At 52.0% G+C, this 18250-nt stretch overlaps 1 pseudogene; it reads left to right on the forward strand.

Annotated features, from left to right (window-relative positions):
• Positions 1 to 7101: 7101 nt before the first annotated feature.
• LOC120868404 lies at positions 7102 to 16590 on the forward strand (annotated as a pseudogene).
• Positions 16591 to 18250: the final 1660 nt, after the last annotated feature.

The following is an 18250-nucleotide window of genomic DNA, read 5'->3' on the forward strand; positions in this document are numbered from 1 at the left end:
TTGGGGGTACCCACAGCCAAACCACTCAGGGTCTCATGTCACGTTTGTGGGTGGGAGCTGGGCAGGGGAGAATGGCTGCAGTCTCAGGCAGCCTGGGAAGCAGGCTTGCAGTGTTCTAAGGGTCCCCCTAGCTCCCCAGCCAGGCCCCACCAGCATCATGGCAGAAGAGGCCCCTGGCCATGGCAGAGGGGCCACACCCGGGCTCTGGAACACTGGGCTCCAGGGAACACTTTGGGGGTCAGCCCCTGAGCCACTAGGGCAGGCAGGCAAGACCTGGGAGGTTCCTCAGACTCCTCCTCGTGCTGCTGGTAAGCCTGAGCTCCCTGGGTGCCCCAGCTCGCTCCCCACCCACAGCGGTTCTCCTCACTGGTCAGTGCTGTGGCTCCCCTGAGCAGGCCTGGGCTCTGCAGCCCGTGACGTGTCCGCCTCTGTGAGGTGGGTGAGGGCAGCCCCACGCTCTGTGGCCCACACGTTGCCGGGGAAGCGGACAGGCCTCGGGTTTGCCTATCCAGACGGGGGGAGGGGAAGCTGCATTCCTGCCGTAAAGAGCTTCGACTCTAGTCCCCTCCTCCTGCACTTTGTGCCTTGGGAAGCAGGGATTAGAGAGGGATCCACATGGTGACTGCAGTGGGTGAGATGGGCACTGGGGCTGAGCAGCCCCGAAAAGACACACCCGGTGAGACGTGCTGCTGGGTGCGGATTGAAAGTGAGAGTGCTGGTCGCTCAGTTGTGTGCGACGCTTTGTGACCCCATGGGCTGTATCCCGCCAGGCTCCTAGGTCCATGGATTTCTTCAGGCAAGAATACTGGAGTGGGTTGCCGTTTCCTCCTCCAGGAGTTCTTCCCGACCCAGGGATCGAACCCATGTCCCTTATGTCTCCTGCATTGGCAGGCGGGTTCTTTACCACTAGAACCACCTGGGCAGCAAAGTTAATACACAACTATTGTGCAGAAATATGTTGTATCCTACTTACAGGCAACAAACGATTCAGAATTGAAAGGAAACGTAACATCAAAATATGAAATATTTAGGGAGAGAGCTTACTAAAGAAATGTGCAAACCGTGACTGAACATTACAAAATAGTGCTGGAGGAAATTGAGATGAATTTGATAAATGGAGATATGGATTGTGTTTGCAGATGAGTCGATGCAGTATGGTTAAAACATCAGGTCTCTCCGGATTGACGTGGTCCTTCAGAGCAACCCCCAGCCTAAATCCAATCAGGGTTTTTGCAGAAGCTGATTCTCAAGTCCACAGGGAAACGTGAAGTGAGCACAGTTAGCACAAATCCAGTGACAAAGGATGAATGCGGAGGGCATACCTAGCCTGATCTCAAGATTTACTACAAAGTGCCTGCAACTAGGACAATGTGGTGTTGGCGTTGGGAGTGGACAAGCACATGAGTGGGAAAGAATGGATGGTCTGCACACAGGTCCACCCAAATGCGGACAATTTTCCACAAAGTGCAAACGCAGTTCAACTGAGAAAAGACCGTCTTTTCAACAAGTGGTGTGAGGACAGTGGGTGTTCAAGGACACATAAGTGGAACTTGGATCCCAACCTCTCACTGTGTACTGACATTAACTCGAAATCATAGACCTATGTGTATGATCTAAAACTAAGATTTCTAGTAGGGAACGTATGAAGAGTATCTTTGTAACCCTGAGTTAGGAAAAGATTTCTTAGATACGACATGAGCCATAAAAGAGAATGGATAAATTGGACTTTATGAGATGAGGAGCTTTGCTCTTCCAAGTTGGGAAGACCAGCAGCAGCCTGGGAGGGGACTTTGCAAAGCTGAGAACTGCCTGAAATACCCAGTAGGAACACAGCCCAATTTAAAAAACAGGCCCGAAGTGTGAGTACATATTTCACCAAGGAAGACACACGATGGCAAATAAGTTCAGCATTAGTCATCAGGGAAATGCAAATTAAAACCACAACCAGATACCACTGTGCCCTAATTAGAAAATGGAGAATTTAAAAGACTGACCCTCCCCAGGGCCCCAGAGATGGGAATGGTCAGGAACTCTCAGTCCTTGCTGGTGAGAGTATGAACAGGCCCCCTCACTTTAGAAAACAGACTGGAAGTTTCTTTAAAAGTTAAATGTACGGTCACCCATATGACCCAGCCATTCCACTCCTAGAGAAACAAGAGCCTTCATCCACGCAAGGACATGCACACGAGTGGCCATTGCAGCTTTGTTTGTAATGGCCCCAAACTGGAAACAGAACCCCTGTCCACCGGGAGATGGGTGGAGACACACCCGTGGGCACCCATCTCGTGAAGGATGATGCTACCGTGTGAGTGGCTCTCAAGGCCGTAAGTGACATGCGGCAGAACTGAGCCTGTACTCTGCAGTTCCACTGTACCTTCCAGAAAATGCGGAGTCATCATAGTGACAGCCAGCGTATCTGTGGTTGCCTGGAGCTGGTGGAGGTGGGGGCGCTGAGATGCTCATTCTCTCAGTTGTGAGAGGTTCGCAATGTGCACTCGTTCAGACTGTGCACTCTGAATATGTGCAAGTCCCTGTGTGTCTATCATACCTCAATAAAGCTGTTTAGGAGGTGGTGGTTAAGTGCTAAGTCGCTTCAGTCGTATCTGACTCTTCACGACCCCATGGACTGCACCCCGCTAGGCTGCTGTGTCCATGGGATTCTCCAGGAAAGAATACTGGAGTGGGTTGCCATCCCCTTCTCCGGGGCATCTTAACAAACAACAAAACCCCTAACAAGTAAGACAAATCCACTGAGTGTTCTTAGAATATTCACCGAACTTCCAGAAATGTGTACAGTGCTGTTTCAAAGGGATACAGTGTCCCCGTCTACAGAGGGGCGCTCCTGTTCAGCCCTCTTGGCCGCCGGTCACCTGGCCCAGCTACACACCTTCAGCAGCAGCTGCGAGGTCTGAGGTATCAGCTCAGGGTCGCGGGACCAGAAAGTGGATTTAAAGCCTCTTCTGGCTCAAGCTGAATCTGGTCCCTGGTCCCTTGGCCCTGACTTCTCCTTGGTGTTGTTCGTTCGCTAAGTCGTGTCCGATTCTTTGTGACCACATGGACTGCAGCATGCTGGGCTTCTCTGTCCTTCGCTATCTCCCGGAGTTTGTTCAAACTTATGTCCATCGAGTCAGTGATGCCATCCAACCATCTGTCCTCCTGCCTTCAATCTTTCCCAGCATCAGGGTCTTTTCCAATGAGTCGGCTCTTTGCCTGTCCTGGTTTAAAAGGCTGCAGGCTGGCTGGGAGGGGTCATGTCCCCTTCCAGACCCTCACGCTTCCCCTGACCCCTCAGAGCATGTTTTCTCCAGTGGGTAGGGGGTGTGGGGCCTCAGGCTGGTGGCGTCCTTTGGGAATCATGTCCCCGGCCCACAGGTCAGTTCTTCAAAAGATGTGGTGACAGGTCTCCTGGAGCAGCTCCAGGGACAGGGCGGGAGGGGGGTGGGTGGGGGCAGTTGCTGGACACGGCCACACACGAGCTGCGGTCAGGCAGGGCCCGTGGCCAGGAGGACACATTCGAGCCTGAATCCCGGAGCCAGGCCCTCTGCAGTAGCTCCATGTGTCTGCAGTGTCCGAGGCCTGGCTGGCGGGCGGTGGCGGGGGCTATGGCACTGACTGGTCAGAGGGACCAAGGGGCTTTCTCAGGTGGCAGGGGAAGCAATCAGGATGGCCACCTCAGCCTCGATGCTGCGGTCTTGCTTGATTGCTCTGAGTACAGATGAAATGCACCAAATATCTCTTCATGGGGGGATGATGGGCTCAGTGTCACGGCCCGGGTCCCCTACCGTTTCTGGTCAGCCTGGCGTCCAGTATTCATGCTCCCCAGTCCCCCTGTGAGACCCCAAAGCAGGGAGAACAGCCAGGGTGGGCTGCAGACAACGCAGACGAGTAGCAGAGAACAGTGTCCTCATCGCAGTGCGTGGCTAGAAACATAATCAGGTTGCTTTGGGGATTCCATATTTTTCTCCAAAGCACTCTTTGCAACTTAAAGTTACATATATATTGAGATTTATTGTTTGTTACAGGTTGAATTGTGTCCCCAAAGAAGGCTGAAGTCCTGACCCCCAGCAGCAGTGTCCATGAGCTGATGTGGAAAGAGGGCCTTTACAGATGATCAAGGTTAAGATGAGGTCGTTGGACAGACCTTAGTCCATTATGACCGTGTCCTTATAAAGAGGAGAAAGTTGAGCACAGATAAGGCACACAGGAAGACATGATGCAAAAATGAAGTCAGAGATTGGGGTGATCCTTCTACAAGCCAAAGGACCCCAAAGGTTGTCAGCAAAGCCCCAGAAGTGGGGGGCGGGGGCAGAGCCTGGGATGATAGAACCTGCCTTGGGCTCAGAAGGAACCAGTCTTGCCCACACCCTGACCTCAGACTCCAGACCTCCAGACAGAGAGAGAATGACTCTGCTGTCCAAGCTGTCCAGGCTGTGGTCTTCTGCAGGGCCGCCCCAGGCTCCTGATCACTCCTGTCCCCTCTGGACTGCACACAGTCAGCACCTGCCTCCATCCATGGAGAACCTGATGCCCAGCCTGGATGCGGGACCCTCCTGGATGCAGGGACCTGCCATGACCGTTTGCAGACAACACACAAAGGACCCCTTGTGGATTAGACGCTCTCTCGGTGACCCCTCTGCCTCTCTAGGTCTCCTGAGTATGGGGCTGCTCCCACTGTCTGGGGTGCTGATGGGGAGGGGTCAGGCCCAGGGGAAGCCACCGCCCCCGCCCCCGCCCCAGGGCTTCTGTGGATAACATCTGTGAGACATGGGTATCCTTCTTCACTCCCGGGAGCTGGTGCAGGCTCCCCATGGCCACAGCCTTTGAGGGGCCCCAGACCTACCCTTTATGGAGGGAGGCCAGCCTGTCATATGTGCACGAGTGTGCAGGCCTGTGCTCGGGGGTGGGTGGGACTCACATCTCCAGTCAGGAAAGATACAAGCCTGGGGTGCCCCCTGCCCGCCATCCAGCAATGGCCCAGCCTGTTGTCCAGAGCAAGGCTGGATTCCAACCCCGAGCTCCTTGTCATCCCCACGGAGCACAGTCGTGCTGGGCCAAGAGATGCATGCTGGGAGTTGAGGGGGGCTTCAGAGGCCCCAGCAGCCACTGAGGTGAAGGGAGGCTCCCTCACTCAGGCTGGTGTCCGTAAGGAAGGACAGGCACCCCTGGCCTGCTTGGGAGGCCCCGGTTTACCACATCTGGCCACCACCATCCATGCCATTGATTTCAAACCGCACCAGAGAGAACACGGCTGTTTCCCAAAGATGAGGCAGCCAGCCCCCAACCAGCTTCCCGATGGCCCTGAGTCCTTCATCGGAATGCGTGCCCCCACTCCAGGGGAGAAGCTGCTGTGATGGGGGCTGGTCTCCCTGCACCACCCTCCCCTGGCCCCCATCCTCTGGTTGGGTCCCTGAGTCCTGTCCTCGGCGGCATCCTTGAGGTTTAGCCAGACTCTTACAAAACAGCCACTTAGGGGGAGGTCTAGCTGTGAAATGGGGTTGAAATCCTGCACGCGGCTGCCGGCGCTCTGGGGGGTTTGGCCAACACACGGGAAAGTCTGGCAGCTTCGGGCAAGAGGCATTTAAGCCACACGACCTGCTGGGTCTGGAGACCTGGCATGACGGTCAAGGCCGGCCACAGGCAGGATGCGGGTGGGGGCTGCAAGGTCACCGCCACTCGGTGCCCAGAGTCTCTGACTCCTGTCCCCTGGAGGCCTTGGGGTCAGGGGCCACCGTCCAGGCATGAGAACAGAGGTCCAACTCTCAGACCTCAGACCATGAGACCCAAAGGAGCCAGATGGGGTGCCCAGCACTTGGGCAGCTCTGGGTCCCTTTGAAGATCCAGACCAGTGGGGCCTGTGGCCGGGCACCGGCCCTGGAAACAGGAGGAAAGCCCCACCCTGGCCGAGGCTTTCCTGCTCTTTGAAAGGATCTTGGCACCAGGGTCCCACTCACAGAAGATTCCGGAATCAGCCTATTTCCCCCTCTCCTGCCCCAGGAATATCCCAGGGGGAGGGGGACGTAAGCGAGCTGGTTGGGTGATGTGACACCCGTACCCCACACCGGCCGCCCCTCATGTTCCAAGAGCAGCACTTGGACCCTGAGCTCCCCACCCCCGCACCCATAGAGCCCTCCTCCCAACTCCCACCAGAACCAGGCCCCACGGAAAAAATGGGCCTGGTGGGGAGAGGCTGGAACTTGGACTCTGCCAGTGGGGGCACAGCTCTGGCCGTGGGGGGCCAGAGGGCCCTGAGTGTCCTGCCCTGACCACCTGTACCTGTGTGGCCCATGTCACAGGCAGCTCCAGGCAGACCCTGCTGCAGCTGGGGGTGAGGGGAGATTGGGGTGTTGGGGGAGTGGGGAGATGGGGCGGGGGAGGAGGAAGATGAGGGTGGTAGGGGAGAGGGGAGACAGCCCTTACAGTCTGCTCCAGGGACCCCACCCCGGGTGCCTCACCCCACCACCTTGGACATCCGTGTCCCCTATGCCACCCTCAGCCCTGTGCAGCCCACCTCCAGGGGCATGTAGAGAGCCAGGTGTGTCCACAGCTGCCCTCGGGGCGGCCTCACTGCAAGGAGCACGCGGCCACCTGGTGTTCACAAGGCCTCCTCCTCTGGCCTCTTGGCCCGCCCTTCCAGGCCCTCAGTGGGCGGCTGGCCACCTGTCCCAAGTCCTTTCCTGGGTCTGTTTTGAGACGAGATCAGGCATGTTCAGGGTGGTATGGCTGTAGACCCTGGGTATGTTTTGAGGAAGGGCCTTCTGTCCTGCCCACTTCCCCAGCTTGAGCTGGCAATTCTGGGGCTGTACTGGACTCCCACCCTGCCTCTCTGAGGGACTTGCCTTCCAGCCCAGAAGCTGTGAAATTCTTTTGATCGTTCATATAAGACATCAGCACACCTCAGTAATTTGTTTTCTCTTTAAATTACCTCTATGTGTGGTAATTTACCACATAAACTGGTGGTCCAGTGGTAAAGAATCCGCCTTCCAATTCAGGGAATACATGTTCGATCCCTGGTAGAGGAACTAAGATCCCACATGCTGTGGAGCAACTAAACTCATTCACCAAAAATAGAGTCTGTGTGCCACACTGAAAAGATCCCTCACGATGCAACCAAGATACCTCGTGCTGCAGGTAAGACCCAGCACAGCCAACAAATAAATAAATACCATCTATGCTGTGTTCTCATGAGCTCAGCGAACACTCTCAGTGACAGCAGATATAAATCCACCCCATAGAAGCCTAGAAGCCAGTTGCCTGAAAGGTTATTCCCACTCGGTTCTCAAGTTCCAGTCTGGGAGCTGGGTGATGACCCAACAGCAGCCACTCCTGGGATGTCGAGGTTGGGGCTGCACCCTGGGGAGCAGAGGGGTGTCCTGGCTGGGGCCTCTAGTGGCTTTCCTCTGCCAGGGACCCAGGGATTGCAAGAAGCTGGGCTGCTCCTGGGGGCCCAGCCTGCAAGTGGGCATGTCCTGCTGCCCGGTCCTGGAGCTTTTGCCAGCATCTGAGAACCCAGGGCAGATGGGGCCTGTGGCTGGACATCCAACAGGGACAGGACCTCTGGTGCCTGGGGAGTGTCGCCCTCAGGCTCAGGGCCGGGGAAGAGCTTGACTATGCTTTATTTTCTGGTGTTTCTCTGTGAGACCCCAAAGTTGGGTTGCAGCATTGAGAATAAATAAAAGCTGAAGCACCGAGTGGCCTGGCCCAAAACTGACTTCGAGTGCAGCATTAGCCTGGACCACCAGTCTGGGGTCCAGGTGACAGGTGACAGGCTCTCCTGCCCCAGGTCACCCCGCACCCTGCTCTGCATGCTTCCTCACATCAGTGGACAGCTGAGGCCACCCACCTCCCTGGGACAGCCCAGGTGCTGCCCCGTGACATCCCACCTGGGGCTGGGGCCACCGAGCTGGGAGGGGCCTGCTCACTACCGCCTCCCCTGGTGACACGTGGGGACAGAGCTCTGTTGGTTTGGGACATCTGGGGAGAGACAGCAGGAACACAGACCGAGATCTACGCATCCTCCCCGACCCCAAGAGGAAGACCCTGACCGTGGTGCTGAGGCTTCTCTGCCTGTGGAAGCCCCGCCTCCCCACGTTTCCACTCTGACGCCCAGAGTGGTCAGAACCGCCGTTTGTTTTAAATAGACTTTACGTTTTAGATTTACAGGAAAACTGTGAAGATGGCGTAGAGGTTCCCGTCTGCCCCGTGCCCGGTTTTCCCTGTTGTTATTGTTGCTGTTCAGTCGCCAAGTCATGTCTGACTCTTCAGACCCCATGGACTGCAGCACGCCAGGCCTCCCTGTCCATCACCAACTCCCAGAGCTTGCTCAAACTCATGTCCATCGAGTCAGTGATGCCATCCAACCATCTCACCCTCTGTCATTCCCTTCTTCTCCTGCCTTCAATCTTTTCCAGCATCAGGGTCTTTTCCAGTGCCTCAGCTGTTTGCATCAGGTGGCCAAAGTATTGAAGCTTCAGCTTCAGTATCAGTCCTTCCAATGAATATTCAGGACTGATTTCCCTAAGGATTGACTGGTTTGATGTCCTGGCCGTCCAAGGGATTCTCAGCATGAGCCTACACCACAGTTCAAAAGCATCAGTTTCTCAGCACTCTGCCTTCTTTATGGTCCAGCTCAAAACCATACGTGACTACTGGAAAGACCATAGCCTTGACTATACAGACATTTATGTACAAATGCAAAGTGATGTCTTTGCTTTTTAATGCACTGTCTAGGATTGTTATAGCTTTTCTGCCAAGTAGCAATCGTTTTCTAATTTCATGACTGCAGTCACCATCTGCAGTGATTTTAGAGCCCAAGAAGAGAAAATCTGTCACTGCTTCCACCCTTTCCCCTTCTATTTGCCATGAATTGATGGGACTGGATGCCATGATCTTAGTTTTTAAGCCGGCTTTTTCACTCTCCTTTTTCACCCTCATCGAGATTCTTCAGTTCCTCTTCACTTTCTGCTATTAGAGTAGTATCATCTGCATATCTGAGGTTGTTAAAATTTTTCCTGCTAATCTTGATTCCAGCTTGGAACTCATCCAGCCTGGCATTTCTCACAATGTGCTCTACATATAAATTAAATAAACAGGATGACAATAAAGAGCCTGGTTGCACTCCTTTCTCAGCCCTGAGCCAGTTCCCTGTTCCTACCTGTTGTTAAGGTCATGCATCAGTGTGGTCCATCTGTGACAGTAATGAGCCGATACTGATACCCTGATCAGTGTGGGATTTTGTTGTTTGTTTTCAGCATGTTGCTTCTTTCTGGCACCACAAATGCTCCAGGCTCATCTTGTTTATTTCCTACCATTTCTCCAGGAGGAGCCCTGGTTCCTTTCACTGGAGACTCATCTGAGAAGCTTACTCACTGCTGCGGGGGTCATTGCTTCTAGGCCCTCTGAGCTGACTGAGCAAGGAAACACTGACCCGTGTGCAGACACGCATCTGTGAACATTTCTCTGTGTAACCGCCTGCATCTTCACGAGCCACATCTGAGTTTACGTCCTGTGTCTGACCTAATCCACACTCTATGGGTCACTGCGGCCACCCCCCTTGCTTACAAGAAATCAGTACTGAATATTCATTGGAAGGACTGATGCTGAAGCTAAAACGCCAATAATTTGGCCACCTGATGTGAAGAACTGACTCATTTGAAAAGACCCTGATGCTGGGAAAGATTGAAGGCGGGAGGAGAAGGGGACAACAGAGGATAAGATGGTTGGATGGCATCATCGACTTGATGGACCTGAGTTTGAACAAGCTCTGGGAGTTGGTGATGGACAGGGAAGCCTGGCGTGCTGCAGTCCATGGGGTCACAAAGAGTCGGACACGACTGAGCGACTGAACTGAACTGAACTGAACTGAAAGTCCACCAGTCACTCCAGCTTCTCCCCTCGCTTATTGTGTAAACTCTACCCCACCTTAGGATAATGTAAAGCAGGTCAGGGTGACCCAGAGCCTTCTGGTGGCTTATAGCACACTCAAAGCACCACCTGAGGGATGTCCTGACTGCATTCATCCTGGCCTTCAAGGATCCGAACCCCGCAGCAGCCAAGCTTGGAGCACACGGGTCCACTCCTGCCTCAGGGTCTTAGCACATGACAGGCAAGTGTAGTCAGGGGCATGGATCACTGGTCAGTGTTGACAATGGCCGTGAGTGTGATGGGCGTTGGGATGTGTATTATGCTCTTCTGTCAACGTTGATAAATATTTGACAATTTCCTAACAAAAAGTCAAAAATTGGGACTTCCCTGGTCATCCAATGGCTAAGACTCCGAGATCCCAGTGCAAGGGGGCCTGGGTTTGATCCCTGGTCAGGGAACTTAGATCTCTCATGCCACAACTAAAAGATCCCACAGGCCTCAATGAAGACTGATCCCAAGTGCAGCAACGAAGACCCCGCACAGCCAAAGAAATAGATATATAAATAAATAAATATTTTTTGAGAAGTAAAAAATCAACCAATGGGTTCATCCCAGGGTCACAATATTGATTGAGCAGGTAATGCTTTCCCTTTGGGTCTTGGAGGACTTCCACAACCCCAGGACGTGTCAACCTAATGTTACTCACGTTCCAGGAAAACTTTACAATAAGCAGGGGCTTAAGTTAGGGTTTAAAAACAAGTCTGGAAATAAATACAAAAATGAAAGTGAACAGGATCGATTAGAAGCTATTTCTGTGCAACTGTAGCCATAATTTTGGTGATAATTATACTTGGGTGTGTTTTGTCTGCTTTGCTGTGCAAGAAGTTTAAAGTGTTAGAAGAATCATTCACACAAAATCAGTAATTGCAGTTTTAACAGTCTGAGAGAATTTCCTTACACTTAGAATCAAGCCTTAAATGGCTAAAAAAAAAATTGCTTTTCAAAGTTCCTCTTATTTTTATATAAAGTTGGATAAATAACATTAAGAAGATAGAAGGATGCTGCTCAAGCTCTTGCTTCACGGTTCTTTCTTCCTTGTGCTTTTGGGACCAGTCATCACCCTCTCCATCCTCCCGTGTGTTGGGGCGTTGGCCCCTGGGGAGGGTGCCCTAGGTGGGGGCTGGGTGGTGGGTGGTGGTGGTGGTGGTGGGGAGTGACTGGCAGGCAGAGGTCCAGCCTTGAGGAGGGGTTGGGATGGGGGCTACCTCCTTGGTGCTTCCTACACTGGGTGGGCTGGGGTTGGGCAGGAGAGTTTTGCAGGCCTTGGCGGAGGAGGCACAGGGAGGCTGCAGAATGCAGCCGGGCTGCTTTCCCCTCTCTGCAGACATGCCCCCCATCCAGGGTGCCTGTGGGGCAGATGCAAGCTGTGAGTGTGGCTGTCACGCTGCCTCCCTGCATGAACAGAGAGCCATGGGGGCTCCAAACAGAATGTTCCCCGGACCCCGTGTGGGGCTCCCTCTAGGCTGCCTTTTTTTTTGTTTAAGTTCTTCTTGTTTGAGTTACAGAAATGACAGCGAGGAAGGCATGAGGCCACATCCCAGGTGGCAGTGGGAAGCCGATGACCTAGCAGCTGCCTTCGAGCACAGGGGGGGGATTGTGGCCCCGAAGGATCCCCACTAGGCCCCACTGCCCCCTCCCTCTGCCACCCCAGGAAGCAGGTGGGCGCCCACGGTGGCTTCACCACCTGAATTAAAATTTACCTGTGTTAAAAAAAAAAACTAACTAGAAAAGACACATGCACCCCAATGTTCATAGCAGTGCTATTCACAATAGCCAAGATGTGGAAGCAACCTAAGTGTCCATTGAGAGATAAATGGATAAAGAAGCTGGGATGCCTGTATACAATGGAATACTACTCAGCCATTAAAAGAAACAGACGCTGCCATTCACCGAACCATGGGTGGCCTTGGAGGGTATTATGCTAAGTAAAATAAGTCAGAAAGACAAACGCTTTATGATGACACTTGTATGTGGATTCTGAAAAATATCGCAAACTAGTGACTATAACAGAAAAGAAGCAGTCTCACAGATACAAAGAACAAGCCAGTGGTTACCGTGGGGACAGGGCAGGGGGAGGGGCAACAGACGGATAGGGGAGTAAGAGGTACAAACCATTAGGTATGCAATAAGCTAGCAGGCTATCTTGTACAACATGGGGAGTATAGCAAATATTTTATAATAACTATATATGGAGTAAAACCTTTACAAATTGTGAATCACAGGCTTCCATGGAGGCTCAGGGGTTAAAAAAAAAAAAAAATCCACCTGCCAATGCAGGAGGCGTGGGTTCAATTCCTGATCTGGGAAGACACCACATGCCATGGGGCAACTAAGCCCATGAGCCACAGCTACTGAGCCCACGTGCTGCAGCTATTGAAACCTGTGCACCCTAGGGCCTGTGCCCTGCAACAAGAGAAGCCACTGCAACGAGAAGGCCCGGCACCACGCCTAGAGAGTAGCCCCTCTCACTGCAACTAGAGGAAAGCCCGTGCAGCAAGAGGACCCAGCACAGCCAAAAGTAAAATAAATAAAGTTATAAAAAATTGTGACTCACTATTGCACACTTGCACGTATATAATATTGTACATCACTAATACCTCAATAAAAAAAACATAAAAATTCATCTGTTTGACATGTATTTAATTGGTGATTTTTAGTAAATTTACCAAATTATATAGCCATCAGTGAGCTCCCCTGGTGGCTCAGATAGTAAAGAATCCACCTGCAATGTAGGAGACCTGGGTTTGATCCCTGGGTCGGGAAGATCCCCTGGAGAAAGGCATGTTTACCCACTTCAGTATTCTTGACTGGAGAATTCCATGGACAGAGGAGTCCTCCATGGGGTTGCAAAGAGTTGGATTCAACTGAGCAACTAACACTTCCACAGCCATCTGGGTAACCCACTTTTAGAATATTTCCATCACCTCAAAATATCCCTTTTTAAAGCCCCTTTTAGCCAATTCCTGTTCCCATTCAGCTCTGAGAGACCACGAATCAGCTTCTTGTCTGTGGGTTTGTCACCTGGATGTTTACTGTAACGGAGACCATCCAGCGTGTGTGTCGGTCACCCAACACATTTCCAGTGTCATCCAGGGCAGCAGGCAGCACTTCACTTCTCAAAGTGGAGTGCTTCTCCATCGTGTGAGTGGACACATATTGGCCCCTCTCACCTGCTGATGGCATTTGGGTCACTTCTGCCTCCTGGCTGTTGGCAGTCAAGCTGCTGAATATTTGTGAACAGTTGTATCAGATCTTTCACTGGACCTTCATTTTCATCTCTCTTCGGCAGACATTGCAGGAGTCTCTGTTATTAAAGCTGTGCTTTTGGAGTTGGTCAGATGTGCCCAGGACACAGGGTTCGCAAGGAACAGAAGGAATGGACGGAAAAGTGGGCAGTGAAGTTGACACCCTGTGAACTCCCAAGGCTGTCACTGTCACTGCAGGCATGGGAGCTCCATGTCTGTCAATTTTTTTTTTAATTTTTGTTTTGTATTGGCATATAGCCCATTAACCATGTTGTGATAGTTTCAGATGAACAGCAAAGGGACTCAGACCAACATGCACATGTATCCATCCTCCCCCCAGTTCCTTTCCCATCCAGGCTGTTCAACTATTTTATGAGATGTGTCTTAGCTGGGGGTTCCCTGAAAGCAGAACTGGAGGCAGACATGGGTGCAGCTGGGTCACTTGATGGGACCCCCGGGAGGTGGCCCGGGGGTGTGAGAGGGCAGGTGAGGAAAGGCCACGTGCAGGAGCTCATCAGGGTGTCGGGGCTCAGTCCTGCCCGGCACTCCAAGCACAGGCCCTCCAAGGACGAAGGGCGGGAGGTTGGGTCTTTTCTTTGAGGACTCCTACCCCTTGGCTGAGGGCTGACCCTGGGGAGGGCCAGCTGCATTCCCTGCTGCCTCTAGGGGTAGTCGTACACAGGGGGAGGGGTCTGCTCCCTGCTCCAAGCTGGTCTTCACTCATCGCTCTCTTAGCAATATCCCTCCTTTGCAGGCCTAACCACTGAAGCTCCGTACGGTGAAGCATTGACCCCAGACTCCTTCATGGAGACGATCTGGCAGCCAAATGTTTAGTTGCCAGTCTAAAAACAAAAGGTTTCTTCTTGACAGAAATTGAGCCAAGTATCTAGACAGAATGAGGACAGCTAGTTGGGTGTTACTACCTCAGAGTCTGGAGAAAGCAATGGCAACCCACTCCAGTGTTCTTGCCTGGAGAATCCCAGGGACGGGGGAGCCTGGTGGGCTGCCGTCTATGGGGTCGCACAGAGTTGAACACGACTGAAGCGACTTAGCAGCAGCAGCAGCCTCAGAGTCAGGCCTTCTGCACTTGGTGTTTGACCCCTTCTCCCCCACCCCCACCCTCCACCAAAGATTCATAACCAGCTCCTCTCCCATCCCGTTTAAGCAACATCTGCTCATGGACGAGGTCTGCTCATACACGTAGCTCCCAGTGAGACTTTGTTGCCTGATTTCAAAAGATGAACGGGAGAGTTTCATTGCAGAAGCTGAGGCTTGCCCTAGTATGCATCGGCACTGGCAGCCTCAGAGGCTTGTACCCGAGTCTTGCTCCAGCTGCGGCCAGTGGAGCCCCAGGCTGGGGCAGGAGCCGCAACATCTTGGGCTGTGCAGACAAACAGAACTCAGCCATTAAGCAAAACATGGGAACACAGTTTATATGAATTAGAATGAACACCTCAGGAGGCAATAACAGATAGCTTAGAAACTGTGGTTTCACTTCAAGTCTACACAGTGAATTGATGTGCCCAGTTTGTTTGGATATGTTGAAGAACACCACACAAAAGACTGTTTATATCAGTGTTTTTTTGTAGATTGCATTGTCACAGCCCTCAGAGGTGGCAATAAAGAGTGCTCTACCTGTCAGAAAGTAGGCTGAGCACTGAAGAATTGATGCTTTTGAACTGTGGTATTGGAGAAGACTTTTCAGAGTCCTTTGGACTGCAAGGAGATCAAACCAGTCAGTCCTAGAGGGAATCAATCCTGAATATTCATCGGAAGGACTGATGCTGAAGCTGAAGCTCCAATACTTTGGCCAACTGATGTGAACAACCAAATCATTAGAAAAGACCCCGATGCTGGGAAAGACTGAAGGCAAGGGGAGACGGGGACAACAGAGGATGAGATGGTTGGATGGCATCACCGACTCGATGGATATGAGTTTGAGCAAGCTCTGGGAGTTGGTGATGGACAGGGAAGCCTGGCGTGCTGCAGTCCATGGGGTCACAAATGGTCGGACACGACCGAGTGACTGAACTGAACTGAACTGAACTGAAAGTCCACCAGTCACTCCGGCTTCTCCCTCTCGCTTACCTGTAAACTCTACCCCACCTTAGGATAATGTAAAGCAGGTCAGGGCGACCCAGAACCTTCTGGTGACATCTCATAACATCACCCATATCACCCAATGTGTCATCCAGGGAGGCCCCCACTGCCACCGGCTGCTCCAAGGGTATGAACAAGGGCAGAGGATGGGTCATGAGGCCTCCCTCCCTCTCCCACCCTGAAGCCCTTTCTGGCCACATCACCCTCCCCCATACAAGACGGTCACTGACGGTCACTGATAGTCCTTTCTCTGCCCATTGTGGTGTCCAGCATAGGTGGCCCCAAAATGTGCCTCAGAGACATACTGATTATTTTGAATTTAAAAATTTAAGAAGAACTGACTCATTGGAAAAGACCCTTATGTTGGGAAAGATTGAAGACAGGAGGAGAAGGGGACAACAGAGGATGAGATGGTTGGATGGCATCACTGATTCAATGGACATGAGTTTGGGCAAGCTCCGGGAGCTGGTGATAGACAGGGAAGCCTGGCGTACACAAGTCCATGGGTCACAAAGAGTCGAACACCACTGAGCGACTAAACAACAACAACGTGTTGGGATAAGCTAGTTTCCAAAAGATTACTAAGATCAGACCTAAACTTTGATGCACTCATCAGCAAAATTGAGCCAAGTCATGGTGAGTATGAAGCTTCTCAAGAAAAAAAGCATTAGCTAGAATCAACAAGCGTAACCCTCAGCAAGCACTCGGCCACAGCATCGAGGAAGGACTGAGATACAGGCCGTGAGCAGGCTACAGTGAGGTGGGAAACAGATAGAAAATTATAGTGGAGCAGAAGTCAGTGGAGACAGCTCTCACTGCAGTAAAACATGCATGTACAGCTATTGGAAGCAGCGCCTAGTAACAAACAGACCAAAGCATCTGATGATTCTGGGCTTGAACTTGATAACAGCAATGCGAAAGTGACATCTGACCCCATAATGGACCATGCTAGTGAAACTGAATTAGTGCTGAGGCTTTTTTCCACGTTTATGGAAAAAGATGACGGTACACAGACAAGATTCATGAAGAGTTCAGGTAATGCCACTGTTGATCATTTATCCAAGCATCTGGCTGTGAGGTTAGCTTTAGAAGAACTTTGAAGCAAAGGAGAATCAAGCCAGACGAACCTTGATACAGCCAGTAAGAAGCAGTATGCTATTTACATAGCCACAGGCAGGGGGCCAGTTCAATGTGTTAAATGGCTCTTTCTCTTCGGAATTGGTCAGTGAGAAATACTGGAAGGTGAACAAGCCCATGGAACTTCATTATGCAGCCACAAAGGAGCACAAATGAGGTTTTACTAAAACCAGTTCTGAGAATGAACTTTTTTATAGCCTATTTCCTTAATATTAAAGATGTACCGTCATTACTTTTACGGACAGGAGAGAAAATAAAAAAAAAAAACAGATGAACGGGAAACAAAGGGAGTATTAGACACAGGAGGAAAGGCTGGAACATTAAGGAGAAATCACAAGATAAATGGAACAAGCAGAGCTAACGCAGGGAACTAAAGGAGGTTTTAAATAAAAATCCAAGTAGTATCCACAGAGAAGTTTGAGAATGTACTGCATCTGTAAAACAAGAAAAAGAAGGTAGAAAAGATAAGAACAAAGAATACGGTTGAGCTCTTTGCAAAAAAACTTTTTAACGTAAACCTTTATATATTGTTTTGGTTTTCTGAACCTCATGGAAGTATTACTTATTTGAAATAAATGAGTTTAATTTTTTTAAACTGATGAGCTCTTGAAAATAAACAAATATGATTAGCAAAGCAAAAAAAAAAAAAAAAAAAAAGGCACAGCATTCCATATCCAGATACCCCTCCCTCATAGACAGACTTTTAGACTTTTATTTTCTCTCTTAAAGAGCGTTGCCAAGACTCATCCTGAAGTGTATCAAAGGAAGATGAGTAAAGAGGACTGGTGGATGGACACTGGCCAAGTGTGTAAAGTTTGAGCACCATGCCTGGAGGACTCGCAACGCAGCTGGTTAACTCTGCCATGTGTCTGATGTTGGGAGATGCAGGGACCAGCCTTGGGCCAGCATCTGCTTGGCAGAACCCCGAGTGCCACCTTGGGCCAGGGCTCTCCAGGCATCTGAGAGCTACTGCAGGGCAGACATGCCCCAGCTCCTCCGCCAGCAGCGAGGAGGCAGCTCAGGCCTCTCTCCATGTCTAAAGCCCCAAGATGGGGACACGGAGAGGCCTGGGGACTGTGTAGCATGGGTCCATCGGTTTGGCTTCCTCCCAGACAGGTGAGAACCGAGGGAAGTGCAGCCTGGGGACCCTGAAACAGAAAAAGGGCCCATGGGAAGGTGGTCTCTGTGTAGGGCCCACCTGCCCGGGGAGGCACAGGGAAGGGGCAGGCGCCAGCTGACCAGGCAGAGGCAACCCCCACTCTGTTCCAGCAGGCACCCTGGGCTCCTGGAGCCTGAGTGCTGAGCACTGTCATACTGTCTGAGCACAGGACTTGGCAGAGCTTCTTCCTGAAGGCTCTCATCCCCCAATCTCAGGCCCCGTGCAGCTCTGCTGGGCTCTGGTCCCAGGACTCAGGGCTGAATCCTCGTGTCCACTTCCACAGGACCACGCAGGGACCGCGTCCACTTGCCGGGCATGGCTCACCCACTTTAGGGGCTCCCATCTTCTCCCAGCGGGTGTAGATGAGCCACCTGCCCCCTCTTGGCCCACCTCCTGCCCTGGGGCCTCCTCTGGGCTGGGGAAGAGGAGGCCCCTGTTCACTCACTGTGCGACTCTCTTAGCGCCTCTTGGGCTTTAGGAAGTGAAGAGCATTTGTGATAGCCTGGGCTGACTCTGTGAGGCGAGGGGGGCTTTCAGGCCAGCAGGGCTAGGAGAGAAGAGGTGGAAGGTGGTGCTGAGTTCTGGGGGCACCCGGTGTGGGTTTGCTTCACCTGTTGTGACACTGGCTTCAGGGAAGGGGCAGCTGAGCTGGGCACCCCAAGGTTGGAGACAGAAGGGCCGTCAGCAG

This window comes from Oryx dammah, unplaced genomic scaffold (genome assembly GCF_014754425.2).
Source record: "Oryx dammah isolate SB20612 unplaced genomic scaffold, SCBI_Odam_1.1 HiC_scaffold_2, whole genome shotgun sequence".
Taxonomy (NCBI): domain Eukaryota; kingdom Metazoa; phylum Chordata; class Mammalia; order Artiodactyla; family Bovidae; genus Oryx; species Oryx dammah.